Source organism: Pseudophryne corroboree, chromosome 2 (assembly GCF_028390025.1).
Source record: "Pseudophryne corroboree isolate aPseCor3 chromosome 2, aPseCor3.hap2, whole genome shotgun sequence".
NCBI lineage: Eukaryota > Metazoa > Chordata > Amphibia > Anura > Myobatrachidae > Pseudophryne > Pseudophryne corroboree.
Window position 1 is genome coordinate 789,762,454 of NC_086445.1, and position 19,942 is coordinate 789,782,395.

The 19,942-nt window shown below is 46.6% G+C and overlaps 1 protein-coding gene across 3 annotated transcripts in view; it reads left to right on the forward strand.

Moving 5' to 3' along the window:
• The window catches only part of SYTL5 (synaptotagmin like 5), a 513,325-nt gene that overhangs the window by 59,892 nt on the left and 433,491 nt on the right, over positions 1-19,942 (forward strand). The window lies entirely within an intron of this gene.

The following is a 19,942-nucleotide window of genomic DNA, read 5'->3' on the forward strand; positions in this document are numbered from 1 at the left end:
ACTGACTCGCTGTTTATCCTGGATGCACCCAACAAGCTGGGTGCTCCTGCTTCTAAGCAGACTATAGCGCGCTGGATTTGTAGCACTATTCAGCTTGCGCATTCTGCGGTGGGACTACCGCAGCCTAAATCTGTAAAAGCCCATTCCACAAGGAAGGTGGGCTCATCTTGGGCGGCTGCCCGAGGGTTCTCGGCTTTACAACTTGGCCGAGCTGCTACTTGGTCAGGGGCAAACACGTTTGCAAAATTCTACAAATTTGATACCCTGGCTGAGCAGGACCTTGAGTTCTCTCATTCGGTGCTGCAGAGTCATCCGCACTCTCCCGCCCGTTTAGGAGCTTTGGTATAATCCCCATGGTCCTTACGGAGTCCCCAGCATCCACTAGGACGTCAGAGAAAATAAGATTTTACTCACCGGTAAATCTATTTCTCGTAGTCCGTAGTGGATGCTGGGCGCCCATCCCAAGTGCGGATTGTCTGCAATACTTGTAAATAGTTATTGTTACACAAATCGGGTTGTTATTGCGAACCATCTATTCAGAGGTTCAATTGTTATCATACTGTTAACCGGGGTTCCTATCACGAGTTATATGGTGTGATTGGTGTGGCTGGTATGAGTCTTACCCGGGATTCAAAATCCTTCCTTATTGTGTCAGCTCTTCCGGGCACAGTGTCCTAACTGAGGCTTGGAGGAGGGTCATAGGGGGAGGAGCCAGTGCACACCAGATAATCCTAAAGCTTTCTTTAGATGTGCCCAGTCTCCTGCGGAGCCGTCTATTCCCCACGGTCCTTACGGAGTCCCCAGCATCCACTACGGACTACGAGAAATAGATTTACCGGTGAGTAAAATCTTATTTTTTCCTGCCATTATACATACGGACTGTCTGACATGCCTACTTGGATGCTGTCACTCATATAATCCTCCACCATTCTTTCAATGGTGACAGAATCATATGCAGTGACAGTAGACATGTCAGTAATCGTTGGAAGGTCCTTCAGTCCGGACCAGATGTCAGCTTTCGCCCCTGACTGCCCTGCATCACCACCAGCGGGTGGGCTAGGAAATCTTATCCTTTTCCTTACAGCCCCAGTGGCAGGAGAAATTGAAGGACGAGTTGTTGACGGGTCACGTTCCGCTTGAGTTGACAATTTACTCACCAGCAGGTCTTTGCACTTCTGCACACTTGTGTCTGCCAGAAAGAGAGATACAACGTAGGCTTTAAACCTAGGATCGTGTACGGGGTCAAAATGTAGTGCTCGGATTTCAACAGATTGACCACCCTTTAATCCTGGCAAAGCGAATGAAGGGCTCCATCCACAAGTCCCACATACTTTGCGGAATCGCTCCATCTTAGCTCCTCCTTCAATTCCTCCAGCTGCTTCTGCAAAAGCCTGATGAGGGGAATGACCTGGCTCAAGCTGGCAGTGTCTGAACTGACTTCACATGTGGCAAGTTTGAAGGGTTGGAGAACCTCGCACAAGACGGAAATCATTCTCCACTGTGCTTGAGGCAGGTGCATTACCCCTCCTTTGCCTATATTGTAGGTGGATGTATAGGCTTGAATGGCCTTTTGCTGCTCCTCCATCCTCTGAAGCATATAGAGTGTTGAATTCCACCTTGTTACCACCTCTTGCTCCAGTTGATGGCAGGGCAGTTTCAGGCATGTTTGCTGGCGCTCCAGTCTTCGGCACGCGGTGGCTTAATGTGAAAGTGGCCCGCAAATTTTTGGGCCACCGACAGCATCTCCTGCACACCCCTGTCATTTTTCAAAAAATTCTCCACCACCAAATTAATTGTATTTGTAAAACATGGGACGTGCTGGAATTTGCCCAGTTGTAATGCACAATATTGGTGGCGTTGTCCGATATCACAAATCCCCAAGAGAGTCCACTTGGGGTAAGCTATTCTGCAATGATGTTCCTCAGTTTCCGTAAGAGGTTGTCAGCTGTGTGCCTCTTACGGAAAGCGGTGATGCATAGCGTAGCCTGCCTAGGAACGAGTTGGTGTTTGCAAGATGCTGCTACTGGTGCCTCTGCTGTTGTTGCTGCGGGAGGCCATACATCTACCCATTGGGCTGTTACAGTCATATAGTCCTTAGTCTGCCCTGTTCCACTTGTCCACATGTCCGTGGTTAAGTGGACACTGGATATAACCACATTTTGTAGGACACTGGTGACTCTTTCTGACGTCTGTGTACATTCTCGGTATCGCCTGCCTAGAGAAGTGGAACCTAGATGGGATTTGATACCGGGGACACAGTACCTCAAACAATTCTCTAAGTCCCACTGAACTAATGGCGGATACCGGACACACGTCTAACACCAACATAGCTGTCAAGACCTCAGTTATCTGTTTTGCAAAAGGATGACTGCTGTCATATTTCATCTTCCTCACAAAGGACTGTTGGACAGTCAATTGCTTACTGGAAGTAGTACAAGTGGTCTTCCAACTTCCCCTCTGGGATGACGATTGACTCCCAGCAGCAACAACAGCAGCGGCAGCAACAGCAGGCGTACCACTCAAGGATCCTCCGGAGGAATCCTGGTTAGGAGAGGAATCCTCGGTCTTGACAGTGACATGGCCTGCAGGACTACTGACGTTCCTTACTGAGGAGGAAGTTGACATTGAGGGAGTTGGTGGTGTGGCTTGCAGGAGCTTGGGTACAGGAGGAAGAAGGGATTTAGGTGTTAGTGGACTGCTTATGCTATTACCCAAAGTATTACAACTTGACACTGACTTATGATGAATGCGCAGCAGGTGACATAGAAAGGGAGGATGTTCCTAGGTGGTTAACATCCTTACCCCTACTTATTAGAGATTGACAGAGGCAACAGATGGCTTGACACCTGTTGTCCGGATTTGTGGAGAAATAATTCCACACTGAAGAGGTGGCTTTTTTGGTAGTTTGCCCAGGCATCACAAAGGGCTTCTTCATCCCATGGACAACAGGTGTCTCCCCCTATACCCGACTTAAACAAACCACATCACCATCAGAATCCTCATCGTCAACTTCCTCCTCAGCGCCAGCAACACCCATATCCTCATCCTTGTGTACTTCAACAGTGACATCTTCAATTTCAATATCAGGAACTGGACTGTGGGTGCTCCTTCCAGCATTTGCAGGGGGCGTGCAAATGATGGAAGGAGCCACCTCTTCCCGTCCAGTGTTGGGAAGGTCAGGCATCACAACCGCCGACACACTTAAACACTCCTTGTGGATTTGTGATACCATCTCAGAACACACAGTTCTTTTCTGTGCTCTTTCCAGCTTAACTCTTTTAATTTTTCTAGCGGGAGGATGAGGGCTTCCATCATCATGTGAAGCTTAACCACTAGTCATTAACATAGGCCAGGGCCTCAGCCGTTCCTTGCCACTCCGTGTCGTAAATGGCATATTGGCATGTTTATGTTTCTCCTCAGACCATTTCAATTTCTGTTTTTGGGTCTTTTTACTGAACTTTGGCTTTTTTGGATTTTACATGCCCTCTACTATCACAATGGGCTTCGGTCTTGGCAGACGACGTTGATGGCATTTCATCGTCTATGTCATGGCTAGTGGTAGCAGCTTCAGCACTAGGAGGAAGTGGTTCTTGATCTTTCCCTATTTTATCCTCCAAATGTTTGTTCTCCATTATTTTTCTGGAGTTACATAACACAATATGCGGCACAAGAGAACGTACCCCTACACCTCACAGGGTAAACCCTGTAAAAATGATTTGGATTAAATATTAATAACCCCTTTATTTGGAGTAAATAATATACAGCACAGGACAGCACCACTGAATTTATATGGCAGCACCACTGGACTGGATTTATTTGGAATTATATGGATTTATATGGAATTATACGGCAGCATAACTGGAATTATACAGCAATATTCTGAGAATTATACGGCAATATCACAGGAATTACACGCCAATGTCACAGGAATTATACAGCAATGTCACAACAATTATACGGCAGTATCACAGGAATTATACGCCAGTATCACAGGAATTATATGGCCGTACCACAGGAATTATACGCCAGTATTCCGAGAATTATATGGCACTATCACAGGAATTATACACCAGTATTCCGAGAATTATACGGCAATGTCACAGGAATTATACGCCAGTACTCAGAGAATTATATGGCAATATCATAGGAAATACACGGCAATGTCACAGGAATTATACGCCACTATTCCGAGAATTATACGCCAATGTCACAAGAATTATACGCCAGTATTTCCGAGAATTATATGGCAATATCACAGGAATTATACGGCAATGTCACAGGAATTATACGCCAGTATTGAGAGAATTATACGGCAATGTCATAGGAATTATACGCCAGTATTCCAAGAATTATATGGCAATATCATAGGAATTATATGGCAATGTCACAGGAATTATACGCCAGTATCATGGGAATTATATGGCAGTATCACAGGAATTATACGCTAATATTCCGGGAATTATATGGCAGTATCACAGGAATTATATGCCAATATTCCGAGAATTATACGGCAATATCATAGGAATTATACTCCAGTAATCCGAGAATTATACGGCAATGACACAGAAATTATACGACAGTATTCCGAGAATTATACGGCAATGTCACCGAAATTATACGCCAGTATTCCGAGAATTATATGGTAATATCATAGGAATTATATGGCAATGTCACAGGAATTATACGCCAGTATCACGGGAATTATATGGCAGTATCACAGGAATTATACGCCAATATTCCGGGAATTATATGGCAGTATCACAGGAATTATATGCCAGTATTCCGAGAATTATGCGGCAGTATCATAGAAATTATACACCAGTATTCCGAGAATTATACGGCAATGTCACAGGAATTATACGCCAGTATTCCGAGAATTATACGGCAATGTCACAGGAATTATATGATAGTATCATGGGAATTATACACCAGTATCACGGGAATTATACGCCAGTAACACTGGATATATAGCAGCAGAGGACACCACCACTGTGACTGGTCACTGGACTGATGCTGCACAAGACACTTCCCCTGGTCTAATGCAGGACAACACAGCACCACTGAAAGGGACTTATACAGCTACACTGGATACAGTATATGGCAGCAGAGGACACCACCACTGTGACTGGTCACTGGACTGATGCTGCACAAGACACTTCCCCTGGTCTAATGCAGGACAACACAGCACCACTGAAAGGGACTTATACAGCTACACTGGATACACTGTGACTGGTCACTGGACTGATGCTGCACAAGACACTTCCCCTGGTCTAATGCAGGACAACACAGCACCACTGAAGATTCCGGTATAAAAGATAGATAGTGTCTAGTTAGACAGTCAATAGATAGACACCATAAGCTAGACAGACATTAGGTCGACAGGGGCAAAAGGTTGACAGGGTCAAAAGGTCGACATGAAAAAGGTAGACAGTACAAAAGGTCGACAGGGTCAAAAGGTCGACATGAAAAAGGTAGACACCATGTTTTTTGCATTTTTGTGGTTTGTGTGGATAGTTTTGTCATCTGGGACCCCCAATTGTAGAAAGGTATACCCTCGCAGGGCTCGCTTCGCTTGCCACGCTTCGGGCACGGTGGCTCGCTGCGCTCGTCACAAGGTTTATAACCAACTCTATGCCGACATGGATAGAGAAGTTATGAAATAGTCCAAAAACATGTTACATTTAAAAAAAAATTGGCTATCTTTTTTTATGTCGACCATTTTCATGTCGACCTTTTGACCCGTCGACCTTTTGTACTGTCTACTTTTTTCATGTCGACCTTTTGACCCTGTCGACCTTTTGGCCCTGTCGACCTAATGTCTGTCTAACATATGGTGTCTATCTATTGACTGTCTAACTAGACACTGTCTATCAACCGGATGCCCCACTGAAAGGGACTTATACAGCTACACTGGATATATGGCAGCAGAGGACACCACCACTGTGACTAGTCACTGGACTGATGCTACACAAGACACTATCCCTGGTCTGATGCAAGACAACACAGCAAAAATGCAAGGGACTTATACAGCAGCCAGCAGCACTGGGGACATATAGCAGCAGAGGACACCAACACTGTGACTGGCTGGACTGATGCAGCATAAGACACTGACTACACTGGACTGGACTGAGCAGCACAACACAGCACTAGACTCGCCACCCCACTTTCCCGCCCCCACACAGACACTGAGGACGGAGACACATCCTCTCACTACACTCTCTGAGACTGGAGTGAAAATGGCCGCAACGCATGGCTCCTTATATGGAATCCAAATCCTGCGAGAATCCGACAGCAGGATGATGATGTTTTGCTCGTTCGTGTTTCTGAGTCAGGCGGGAAAACCTGTGCCTGACTCGGAACCGGGCTCAAAGCATGAAGTCCGGTAGGGTTCGGTTCTCTGAGAACAGAACCCGCTCATCTCTAATTAATAGCTGTCTTTTATACTATATTCTTTTGTAAGTCTCAGAATGGAGATACAGCTGAAAAAAAGCAGCTGGCAGCAACAAGATTTGTATGTGAGGGAGTAATCATGCAGTGAATACAATGAGTTTCTCCAGCTCTAGGGCCTAATTCAAGATTGAATGCAAACGCAAACGCATTTGCAGTTTTCGAAAGTCGATACACTGCGCATGCGCAAAATTCGCCCGGCGTATCTCCGCCACTATATTTGTGTACAGAATAGTGTAAAAATCAACGCTAAATTTTTCAGCAGACTTGCACATAAAAACAACCCCTCAACTAAACAATGTTTAAAAAGGCGTGGCGGAGGAGTGTCTGTGGACAGTCTCCGCAAGTTTACAAATCTGGGCGTGTAACATGGGCGTGTAGTGGGAGTATGTACCTAGGTCCAGGGCGGAGCATACGCATATCTGCAGATAGACAAGCTTAAAGTACAGAAAAAGTTCATACAGATACTGGGCATGTATAGAGACACTGTACAAGTCACCATAATGGCAGCAGTAACATCGATGATTGATGCGATGGCTGCACAATTTGCGAATATTCGCACACAGCTGATGTTGTTTTATAAAATCACCCTTATGCAGTTTGAATTTTAGATTTATTCCTTTGTTTAGCTTATGTTGGTAAGTGCACCATACAAACTGTTCATGCATTACAATTTAGGACATTAGTAACATACTGTATGCATGCATATTACCCTGAGTTTGTAGTTTCATTTACTGGAAACACTAAGGCAGAGTTCTCTTAGGGAAAATGAAAGCTAATCTGCACAGAAACTGCAGTATAACTGCTTCTAACGCTAGTTTGCATAGCAGTCAGGGTGACTCCTATTTTGTGTATTTGGGATTTTTTTTTGTTAGTTTGTACTGTGGGCGTGTATTTTATTTTGTGTGCACATTTGAGTTCACTTTGCAATTGATTGCAACTATGCTTTTGCTAATACATTTGCTTTCAACCTTGAATTAGGCCCTTAGTGTAGAATAACAAAATTGTGGAATGTCTGTAAGGAGAGGGACCCGGGTCACTGCAGACGCCGAGTCCAGCTACAAAGGGGGTCCGACGGGTGTGTGTGTTTCGTGGGTGTCATGTCGCGCCGGGAATGGGTGGTTCAGCGGATGTGAGGGGAGGGGGGACAGGGTGGAGGTGATGGAGACAGAGTTCCCAGGGAGGTCTACCACTCAGGAAGGCTGCCAAGCCACGTCCACGCCTCCAGTTTTAGGCTATTGATACCAGATGACGTCTTGACATCACAGCTGCCCATGATATTGTGGATTTTTAAATACTATGGTTTTTAGGATTACAGTTAAGGGAGACTCAAACTATGGCCCTCATTCCGAGTTGTTCGCTCGCAAGCTGCTTTTAGCAGCTTTGCACACGCTAAGCCGCCGCCTACTGGGAGTGAATCTTAGCATAGTAAAATTGCGAACGAAAGATTAGCAGAATTGCGAATAGACACTTCTTAGCAGTTTCTGAGTAGCTCCACACTTACTCGGCAACTGCGATCAGTTCAGTCAGTTTCGTTCCTGGTTTGACGTCACAAACACACCCAGCGTTCGCCCAGACACTCCCCCGTTTCTTCAGACACTCCCGCGTTTTTCCCAGAAACGGCAGCGTTTTTTCACACACACCCATAAAACGGCCAGTTTCCGCCCAGAAACACCACTTCCTGTCAATCACATTACGATCACCAGAACGAAGAAAAAACCACGTAATGCCGTGAGTAAAATTCCTAACTGCATAGCAAATTTACTTGGCGCAGTCGCAGTGCGAACATTGCGCATGCGCAATTAGCGGAAAATCGCTGCGATGCAAAGAAAATTACAGAGCGAACAACTCGGAATGACCACCAATATGTATATCAGTGATGTGCAGTCGGGAGGCAGAGTCTCACCTGTCATACTCCAAGAGTTTTGACTGTAAAAATGATTAGAATAATACAAAGAAGATATTTATAACTTAAAACTTTCCTTTGTATTATTCTAATCATTTTTATAGTCAAGCATCGCTGTATTTGCAGCGCTCTGTTGCAAATACAGGGAAAGATGAGAGGTGGGCCAGCAATTTGCTGAGCCACCCCTTATGGTTGTAAAGTCCCTGGCAGCAGTTGGGGTGGGGCAGCGCCGCAACCGATTATACTACTGAGAAAAAGGACCAAGGGAGGCAGCCGTCCAATATGCCTCACATAGAAATTGGTCCATTGAGCCAGCACTGACCGTGAGCCAGCCCTGGTGCGCGAGCCAACCCTGGAGCACATGTTATCTAGAGAGCTGGATGAAGGCTCCGCCTCCAGTTATCACAGTTGCTAGCTACTGGAGTTTGAGGGCTGGTTACAACAACACCAGTCTCCTCCCACTAAGCTGGCCTGCACTGCATCATTAGAGGTCCCAAGCTCCCCCAACAACCGGCTCTTGTGATCACTGGCAGCCTCCCCTACCAGATCCCAGCAGCAGCAAGGTGCAGCCAGAGCAGGGAGATAGAGGCTGAGGGGCAGCTAAGGAGACATTCTGTATACTGCAGAAGCAACATCAGTGTAGTGCTCCCATCCACTCAGCCTAGTGCCCCCCTCTCCACCCAGCCCAGTGGCCTCCCCCCCATCTCACTGACCTCCCCTTATGTCTTCTTTTCCAGCCCAGTGACCCCCATCATCTTTCTGACCCTCTGTATCCCAGTGTCTTCTCCCTTCCCTCTGTAACCTGCCCACTGACCTATCTCACTGCCCATGCCTCCTGCACCAAGAACGTCAGCAGCGTCCCTCCCCCCATTCAGCCTAGTGCATCTTATTCTCCAGCCTTGTGTTCAACCCTCATCCCCATCTCACTGCCCCTCCTCCCCATCCACCCCATTGTGCCCCCATTGCACTGTCCTCCCATCCAGCTCAGTGTCCCCCTCATATAACACTCCCCACCCCAGTACCTTCACAGCCATTGACCTCACCTCAAGTCACATTCCTCCAACACACCAACATTGCACCCCCACACCCACCCCTGGCACTCCAACATGTCCCCAATGGAAAGTAGGTTAGTCTCCACAATACGTTTTGTGTTTACCTTATTTCCAAAAACTGAAGTACCACTAAATACTGTGAATATCGCCACTTGTGTTGTAATAGCGTTCTTGTGCAAGTTATAATGCTCCAAAAACCTTAAATGCCATTCGCAGTTCTTACCTATGGAAAGTGCTACTGAAGAGTAAAGTGGGCTCTCTTCAGGTCCCTCCACTCCTTTTGATTATTTTTGTGTGAATACACAGAAACACAGCTGGGACAGAACTGCAGTTGGCAATGTCATATTTCGCCATGTGACGTGTGACCATGTGAAAGAGTTGGTTTTATCATTTGCAGGGATATCCACGTATTGAAGCAGCTGTCCTGGCAAGAAAATAGTGGTAAATAGCCCTGATCCTACAACTCTTATCATTGCAAACAGCAGAGGTTATAAATGATAGTTACCAGGGAAAATGAGCAAAAGGTCTTTAATGGATCCCTTATTAATCTGTCATGTGACTGACTAGTCAGTGCACAATAATTTAGTGTATTATAAATATTCCACCATCATACCTACTCTTCAGCAGCCTTTCACTATCTTTACATACTGTATGATTGCTTGATTCTGTATTCATTTAGCTTGTACTTACAGTACCATATATATTTAGCTTGGAACAGAGCCCAAGTTACTTTGCTTAGACACAGCCATACATTCCGCTGAAGGACCTGTGTCCAATTATTGAGGAAGTAAAATGTGACAAATGCAGCCCACTTATGGTAGACTAGAATTACTCCATAAGGGATTTACTCTGTTCCTTTATGAGAATAGTTGAGGTAATTTGTACAGTTTTTCAAGTGACAGAATGTGTCCACTTCTGTCATTGACAGTTGGCCAGAAGTGCGGGTTCCCGGTTGACCCTGGGTATTTTTTTAAAGCGGCAATCGTGTACAAGGCAAAACCATGCCTTGTACATGATTGCTGCTTTAAAATAAAGTCAGAGTTTGGTTGGAAACCCCACCTCCGGCCAACACTTCATTAGATCTGGCCCTTTGTCTTTTGGTGTTAAGTGACAAATGAATATAGGTGATGTTTTCCAGGGTCCAGTCCTGAGTTATAAAAAAGAAACAACCACGTAGAACAACTCTAATTATCTATCTATCTATCTATCTATCTATCTATCTATCTATCTATCTATCTATCTAGTCACAGGTATGGAGACAGCACTCTCTTGATTTTAAATATGTAGAACAGCTTTGGTGAAAGATCCATAAAATCAAGTCACTCACCTATCTAAACAGAAGATAAATCTAAATCAAATCAGTATTTGGTGTGACCACGCTTTGACTTAAAAATCATCAATTCGTCTAGGTATACTTACACACAGTTTTTGAAGGAACTCAGCATGGAGGTTGTTCCAAACTTCTTGGAGAACTAACCACAGATCTACTGTGGATGTAGTTTTGCGATGATGATGATGTTGAGATGAGGGCTCTGTTTGGGCCATATAACCAATTTATGCTGAAGATAGCTCTTAATGACATTGGCTGTATGTTTGGAGTGGTTCTCCTGCTGCAGAATAATTTTGGAGCCAATCAGAAAGCCTCCCTGATGGTATTACATGATGGATATGTACCTAAAATGCATCCCCAAATTTGCAAGGAACCTCCACCATGCTTCACTGTTGCATGCAGACACTCATTATTGTATCGCTCTCCAGCCCTTCGGCAAAAAAAACTGCCATCTGTTACAGCCAAATATCTCACATTTCTGTAGCAACCATAAGGGATATTGGTGACACATTAGCACAATGGGTATAGACAGGGTTGAAAGGAGCCAGTGCACTTTAAATTTCTTCCACTGGGTGTGCTGGCTCCTCTCCTCTATGCCCTCTCCCACAGGCTGTTTAGAAAAAAGTGCCCTCAGGAGAGGTTGCACACTCTGCTAGCTCCAGAGTTATTCTTAATTTTATTTTAAACTTTTGTTTATTTCGGTATGCTGTTTGGGCAACAGCGTACCTCCGCGGTCACCGGCCTCACGAGGTGCAGAGCCGCTTCCCCGATGCAGGACCACCGTCCTGAGGGGTTATTTGTTCAGCGGAACACTGCGCCTTGGCTGACGCAACCGCAGCACGCCGCACACCCCTAACACTGCCTGAAGGTGATCGTCGGTGGTGCAAAAACAGTAGCAGATCTAGCTGCCAGGGCTAATGTTCCCCATCAATACAGATGTTCCTTGTCTAATACAGGTGCGCAAAAACGTGCTTTACTTGCACTTCTATCAGATTCTGATGATATACAGGATGATGGGGATGGTGTGGATCCCTTAGGTGGGGATTCCACTCCTACACAGGATATTGAACCCATCATTTTAGCGGGATCTGGTCTGAAGATCGACAGTGTCTAGGTCGACAATGTTTAGGTCGACCACTATAGGTCAACAGTCACTAGGTCGACATGGATGGAAGGTCGACAGGGTTTCTAGGTCGACATGTGCTAGGTCGACAGGTCTAAAGGTCGACATGAGTTTTTCACATTTTTTATTTTTTTTCATACTTAACGATCCACGTGGACTACGATTGGAACGGTAAAGTGTGCCGAGCGAAGCGAAGGCACCATGCCCGAAGCATGGCGAGCGAAGCGAGCCATGCGAGGGGACGCGGTGCACTAATTTGGGATCCCGGTCACTTTACGAAGAAAACGACACCAAAAAAAAAAATCCTCATGTCGACCTTTAGACCTGTCGACCTAGCACATGTCGACCTAGAAACCCTGTCGACCTTCCATCCATGTCGACCTAGTGACTGTCGACCTATAGTGGTCGACCTAAACATTGTCGACCTAGACACTGTCGATAAAACGAACCACACCCCATTTTAGCTATAAGGGATGTGCTAAAGCTCCCCCAGTCGTTTTTCCTCCCTCAAGACAAACTGACTGTCAAATCTCCTGATTCCAAAGAATTAGATGATTTATTTAAGCTAGCCTGGAAGAATCCAGATAAGAAATATCAGGTGTCAAAACGGTTTTTGCATACATTTCCCTTTGCCCCTGAAGGTAGAAAGTTCTGGGAAGAATCTCCGGCTGTAGACGTCTCAGTCTCTCGCCTCTCTAAGACGGCGGTACTCCCGGCTCCGGTCTCCTTTATGGTAAAGGACACAGGGGATAAAAAAATTGAGGCCACACTTAAATCTATCTACATTGCTTCAGGGGTATCTCAAAGACTGGTCATTGGAGGTTGCTGGATGACACATGCAATTCACTCCTAGGCTACTCAAATTCAGGAGGGTCTCTTGGGTGACATGACTTTAGTTACTACGGTGACTTTCCTAAAACACATTCAGGACACAGCAAGAGTCCTCTGTGAATCCCTAAAAGAGATTGGCAATATTAATGCTAGAACCACTGCTATGGCTGTGTCAGCACGCAGAGCCATATGGTTGCGTCAGTGGATTGCAGATGCTGACTCCAAACGCAATGTGGAATCTCTTCCATTTACAGGTGAATGGCTCTTCGGAGGCGAATTGGACACATGGATCTCCAAAGCTACTGCTTGGAAATCCACGTTTCTTCCCTCGGGGGCTCCGCCTGGTAGACGTACCTACCCGGGACTGTCTTCTCAGTCCTTTCGGTCCACCAGATTTTGATCTAGGGCCAGAGGTGCATTAAATGCAGCTAGAGGCACCAAGGGTAAACCTAAGAAACCAGCTGTTGCCGGCTCTCAAGAACAGAGCACCAGTTCAGCTTCCGCAAATACCTCAGCATGACGGTGCCCACCCACCCCGGGAGGATCTTGAGGTGGGAGCCAGGTTACATCACTTCAGCCAGTTCCTGCCAGGACGCCTGGGTAAGGGCCCTTATTTCTCTGGGTTACAAGCTGGAGTTCAACGGTGCTCCTCCCCAATGATTTTTCAAATCAAGCTTACCAGCTTTGGAAAATATGCATGTTACACTACTACAGGCCATCACAAAGTTGGTCCAGTCCCAAGCCATTGTTCCAGTATCCCTGCAACAGCAAGGACAAGGTTACTACTCCAGTCTGTTCGTTGTGCCAAAACCAGACGGGTTTGTGAGGCCAATTTTGAATCTGAAGTCCTTGAATCCTTACCTAAAGGTTTTCAAATTCAAGATGGAATCTTTGAGAGCAGTGATCGCAGGCCTGGAACGTCAGGAATTCCTAGTGCCCCTGGATATCAAGGACGTCTACCTCCATATCCCTATTTGGCCTCCTCATCAGGCCTATCTAAGGTTCGCCCTGCTGTACAATCACTAACAGTTCCAAGCGTTACCCTTTGGCCTATCTACAGCTCTGAGGGTGTTCACGAAGATGATGGTGGAAAAGATGTTCCAACTCAGGGTCCAGGGGGTCAACGTGGTCCCTTACCTGGATGATCTCCTGATAAAGCTAGTTTCAGGGAGCTCCTACTGCTCCATATAGATCGCACTATACACCTTCTGTCGCACCACGGGTGGATCCTCAATCTACAGAAGTCCCACCTGGAGCCATCTCAGCAGTTCCTGTTTCTGGGAATGCTACTGGATACTGTTGCACAGGAAGTGTTCCTCCCAGAGGACAAAGTGAGAACTCTCCAGGAAATAGTTTGCATGGTTCTCCGACTGACTCGAGTTTCCATCCATCTTTGCATAAGATTGTTGGGAAAGATGGTAGCTTCATACGAGGCCATCCAGTATGGACGGTTCTATGCGAGACCCTTTCAACTGGACATCCTGAACAAGTGGTCCGGTTCACATCTTCAGATGCACCGGATGATTCAACTGTCTCCCCGGGCCAGGATTTCACTCCTGTGATGGCTGCAGTCTTCCAATCTTCAGGAAGGTCGACGCTTCGGAATTCAGGATTGGATTCTCCTCACAACGGATGTGAGTCTGAGAGGATGGGGGATGTTACCCAAGGGGTGCAGTTCCAGGGTAGGTGGTCTGCCCAGGAGGCCCTACTTCCGATCAACATCCTGGAACTTTGGGCTGTCTACAATGCCCTGATTCAGGCCTCCCTTTTGCTCCGGGATCAAGCAATAGAGGTACAGTCGGACAACACCATGTCTGTAGTGTACATCAATCGACAAGGAGGGACAAAAAGCAGGACCTGCATGCGAGAAGTATCAAGAATACTCCTCTGGGCAGAAAGAAATGCACTAGCATTTTTCGCAATCTTCATTCCCGGGAGGGGACAATTGGGAAGCGGACTTCCTGAGCCGCTACAATCTCCACCCAGGGGAGTGGGGCCTACATCCTCAAGTGTTTCAACAGATCATCGACCGGTGGGGTTGCCCCCAGATCGACATAATGGCGTCTTGCCTCAACAAGAAACTTTGCTCCTATTGCTCGCGAACCAGAGACCCTCAGGCATGCGCAGTGGATGCACTGACGTCGCCTTGGCCTTACCAGCTGGTCTACATATTTCCTCCGATTCCGTTGATCCCAAAGGCGCTCAAGAGGATCCGGCATCAAGGAGTACAAGCAATTCTACTTGCCCCGGATTGGCCCCGGAGAGCGTGGTACGCGGATCTTCAAAGACCCTTGGCCTCTACCACTCAGAAGAGATCTTCTTCAACAAGGACCATTCGTCTACCTTGACTTACAGTGGCTTTGTTTGATGGCATAGAAATTGAGCGGAACATCCTAGCTCATAAGGGACTTTCCAAAAAGGTCATTACTACTATGGTGCAAGCCAGAAAACCTGTGACATCAAAACACTATCATAAGATCTGGCGGCGATATGTCTCCTGGTGCAAGGAACGCACATAACCATCTGCCGATTTTCATTTGGAAAGATTTCTGCAGGCTGGAGTGGATCATGGCTTACGTCTAGAATCCATTAAGGTTCAATTTCAGCTCTTTCAGTCTTCTTCCAAAAGAAGTTGGCTATACTGCCTGAAGTTCAGACCTTCTTGCAAGGGGTTCTTCACATCCAACCTCCATTTGTACCGCCTATAGCTCCTTAGGATTTGGATGTGGTATTACGATTTCTACAGTCCTCCTGGTTTGAACCTCTGATGACGGTAGAAGACAAGTATCTCACGTGGAAGACGGTGATGTTACTGGCCCTGGCTTCTGCTAGACATGTCTCAGAATTGGGGGCCTTATCGTATAAAAGTCCGCATTTGGTCTTTTATAAGGACAGAGCAGAGCTCCGGACAAGACAGCAGTTCCTCGTGAAGGTTGTTTCAGCGTTTCATCTGAATCAACCTATTCAACCTCCGGAGGCATTGGATGCTGTGCGTGCCTTGAAGATCTATGTCAACCATACAACTCGGATCAGTAAGACGGATTCCTTGTTCGTGCTCTATGATGCGCAGAAGAAGGGTTGCCCTGCTTCAAAGCAGTCTATTGCTCGTTGGATTCGACTTACTATCCAACAGGCCTATGTATCGGCAGCCTTACCTGTTCCTAGTTCTTTAAAGGCCCACTCTACTAGATCGGGGGCTCTTCCTGGGCGGCTGCCTGTGGAGTCTCGGCCTTACAAATAAGCCGAGCCGCTACCTGGTCGGGGAAGAACACCTTTGTGAAGTTCTACAACTTTGATACCCTGACCAAAGAGGATACTCAGTTTGGGCAGGCAGTGCTGCAGATGTTACCGCAGGTTCCCGCCCATTCTGGAAGCTTTGGGACATCCCCATCGTACTAATGTGTTTCACCAATATCCCTTATGGATGCTAGAGAAAATAGGATTTTAATAACCTACCGGTAAATCCTTTTCTCATTGTCCGTAGAGGATGCTGGGGTCCATTTTAGTACCATAGAGTATAGACGGTTCCGCAGGAGCCATCGGCACGTTAAGACTTTTTAACAGTGTGAACTGGCTCCTCCCTCTATGCTCCTCCTCCAGACCCCAGTATAGGAACTGTGCCAGAGGAGACGGACATTTTCGAGAGGAATTACTATAAAACTTGTGGCGAGATTCACACCATACACAAAAAACATGTTGGCTAACATGGCCTTTAACATAACTCATGCCAACCAGCATGTATAACGTAACATGTGTGCAAAAAGATAAACGTAATCAGCAGGAAAAAATTAGCACTGGGCGTGCGCCCAGCATCCTCTACGGACTACGAGAAAAGGATTTACCGGTAGGTTATTAAAATCCTATTTTCTCTTACGTCCTAGAGGATGCTGGGGTCCATTTTTGTACCATGGGGATGTACCAAAGCTCCCAGTACAGACGGGAAAGTGCTAATGTTCCTGCAGAACTGACTAACCAAATTTTAGGTCGTCAGCAGCCAAGGTGTCAAACTTATAAAACTTAGCAAACGTGTTTGCACCTGAGCAAGTGGCAGCTCGGCAGATTTGCAAAGCCGAGACACCCCGGGCAGACGCCCAGGACGAACCCACTTTACTAGAAGAATGGGCTTTTACCGAAGTCCATAACGGTAATCCTGCCGTGGAATGAGCGTGCTGAATGGTACCCCTGATCCAGCACGCAATAGTCTGCTTAGAAGCAGGACCCCCAATCTTGTTGGAGTCATAGAGGATAAACAAAGATTCTGTTTTCCTTATCCTAGCCGTTCTTGCAACATAAATCCTCAACGCTCTGACGACATCCAAGGATTTTGAGACGGCTGAGGTGTCAGAAACCACTGGCACCACCACTGGTTGGTTGATAAGAAAAGATGAGACACAACCTTCGGAAAAAAGTGCTGACGTGTTCTCAGTTCAGCCCTATCTTCATGAAATGTTAAGTAAGGACTCTTGTGTGAGAGAGCTCCTAACTCAGACACCCGTCTGCCTGAGGCCAAGGCCAACAGCATGTCCATTTTCCAAGTGAGAAACTTCAACTCTACGTCTTGTAGAGGCTCAAACCAGTCTGATTTAAGGAACTGCAACACCACATTACGATCCCATGGCGCCGCAGGAGGCACAAAGGGAGGTTGGATGCGCAGAACCCCCTTCACGAACGTCTGGACCTCAGGAAGAGAAGCCAATTGTTTCTGAAAGAAAACTGACAAGGCCGAAATCTGAACCTTGATAGATCCTAATCTCAATCCAGCATCCACACCCGCCTGTAGAAATAGGAGAAGTCATCCTAATTGAAACTCCACCGCTGGAGACTTCTTGGATGCACACCAAGATACATATTTTCTCCAAATACGATGGTAATGCTTGGACATTACCCCTTTCCTGGCCAGAATAAGTGTGGGAATGACTTAATTGGGAATTCCCTTACGGGCTAGGATCTGGCGCTCAACAGCCATGCCGTCAAACGCTGCCGCGGTAAGTCCTGATAAACTAACGGCCCCTGCTGAAGCAGGTCCTTGCAAAGAGGAAGAGGCCGAGGATCTTCCAGTAATAACTCTTGAAGATCTGGAGGCAGATATAACATGTGCAGAGAGAGTTAGATTTGGGTGGGTTATTTTGTTTCTGTGAAGGGTAAATACTGGCTGCTTTATTTTTATACTGCAATTTAGATTGCAGATTGAACACACCCCACCCAAATCTAACTCTATCTGCATATGTTATATCTGCCTCCCCTGCAGTGCACATGGTTTTGCTGAACTGCTTTCAAAGTTCCTGCTGCGATCAACTCAGAATTACCCCCAATATCAGCAGCACAGTACCTGACAAGAACCCCCTGTGCAGTGTATTTCAGCACAAACAGGGAATTCTAGAGGTATTTGGTGACTAAAAATCACAGAGAAAAATACAAACTGAGTATATTCTGTGAACTACCTATATTAATGATAAACCTGACGCACCTAGTCCCCTCAGGTTATAGAATATAGGGATAGCAATCTGAGTGAAAGACACAAAATGGAGGTCACACAGCAGCTACAGTATATGCACACACACAGAGTCACAGTTTGTACAATGCAGAAATTATGACATGCAATAAAACTGCACTGGACTAGCAATACATAGTAGTACTAAGTATATACTTAATAGATATAATAATGCACAGTAAAGACTGGATGTATATCACAGGGTACTTGTACTAAATAACCCTGACTAAATGCACTTTTTCTTAACTAACACTGTCAGCAGACATGTAGAATACTGAAGTGTCCTGTAAAATATACAGCGCTGACAGGCAGGCAGCTTTACAGAGGAGGATTTGCCCAAACAGTCCCAGGACCAGCTCAGCTTGTCCTAATGGCGCCCAAACGCTGACAGGGAGTGAGGGAGAGAGAGATATGCAGCTCCAGGGCGGGAACATTTACTCTAAATGGCACCCTGGGGCTGGGGGAGGGGCAATAGGTCAAAGACTTATCCCCCTGCTGGACTTCACCACCAGGTACTGGGGGCTTAAATAAACGGTTTTGTGAGAGAAAACCGACCTTTACCCATGCCCTGGTGGTCTGGTGGGGTCCCTGTACTGCCACAGTGTCCATGCCAGCGCGCGCGGCCTGCCTCCCACCGGCCGCACGGGATCGTAATTTACAGCGGGTGCCGCCGTTGCATAGGGAAAGTTGCACTTACCTCCTCCCTGAGTGCGGCCACGCGATCCAGGAGAACAGCAGTCGTGTGTGTGACTAATTGGAAGAGAACTGGAGCCTCCGCTGTAGGTACCCGGCAACCAGGGCGCGGGAGTGTACAGCGCCGCTGGGGGAGGTGATGGAGCTGCAGCAGGAGATGTCTGACTGACATCCAACATAGACAGTGTCTCTGCTGCAGCCCTTGAAGTCTTCATTTTTCTTTAAAAGCTTATTCTCAGGGCTGCAGGAGCAGCCCCCCTGTTGTATGCCTGCTTACTGCATGGCACCAACTACAAAACTGAGCTCCTGTGCACGGAGGCAGGGTTATAGAGGCGACGCTATGCATTCTGGGAACAGTCAAAGCTTTGAGCCTGTTGGTGCCTCGGATCAAGATCCTACTCTACACCCCAATGTCATTCCCTGTGGAGCCCAGTGGAGCCCGCAGCATAAAAAGGGGCGATTTATCTGAGTTGCAAAAAGGGACGATTATCGGCTTTCGGGCAAGGGTGGCAGTATTTCTGATAACAGTTTGTGAACTGTTCGCGTGCTGCTGTGGTGATGGTGTATCTTGGCTGGACAAATGGGACCATTGCGAATAACCGACGTGGAAACTTGCAAGCTTCATGTGCCACTGATGTGAGAGGTGAACGTCGGCTACGAAGGTGCACAAGAGCTGACCGACAGTGGAGCAGCTCACCGTCAAAATGAACCTGGGTCTACCAGACGTGTGTCTAAAACGACAGTTCAGCCCGTCTAGCTGCTGTCTATGCTGCACACGGCGGTTATACTGGCTTTTAGCTGGTGGTCAAAATAATGTGACTCAACCTTGTATTACATACAGCATAACATATATGTTTATATGTGCTAAGAGCCCCCCCTCCCCATGCACTGTGTGGTCGGCGCTGCAGGCAAGGGGCTTTTTTATCTGCACCACATTTTTAAATTATAAGTAAATGCACTTTGCTTTCTTATCAATCATTTGTTTAGAAATGAGGAGGGTGAATGAGAGAAATGTGATGCAGAGGGCAGAAGGGACTTGTTCTGAGAAATATTATTGGCTGCCTAGTAC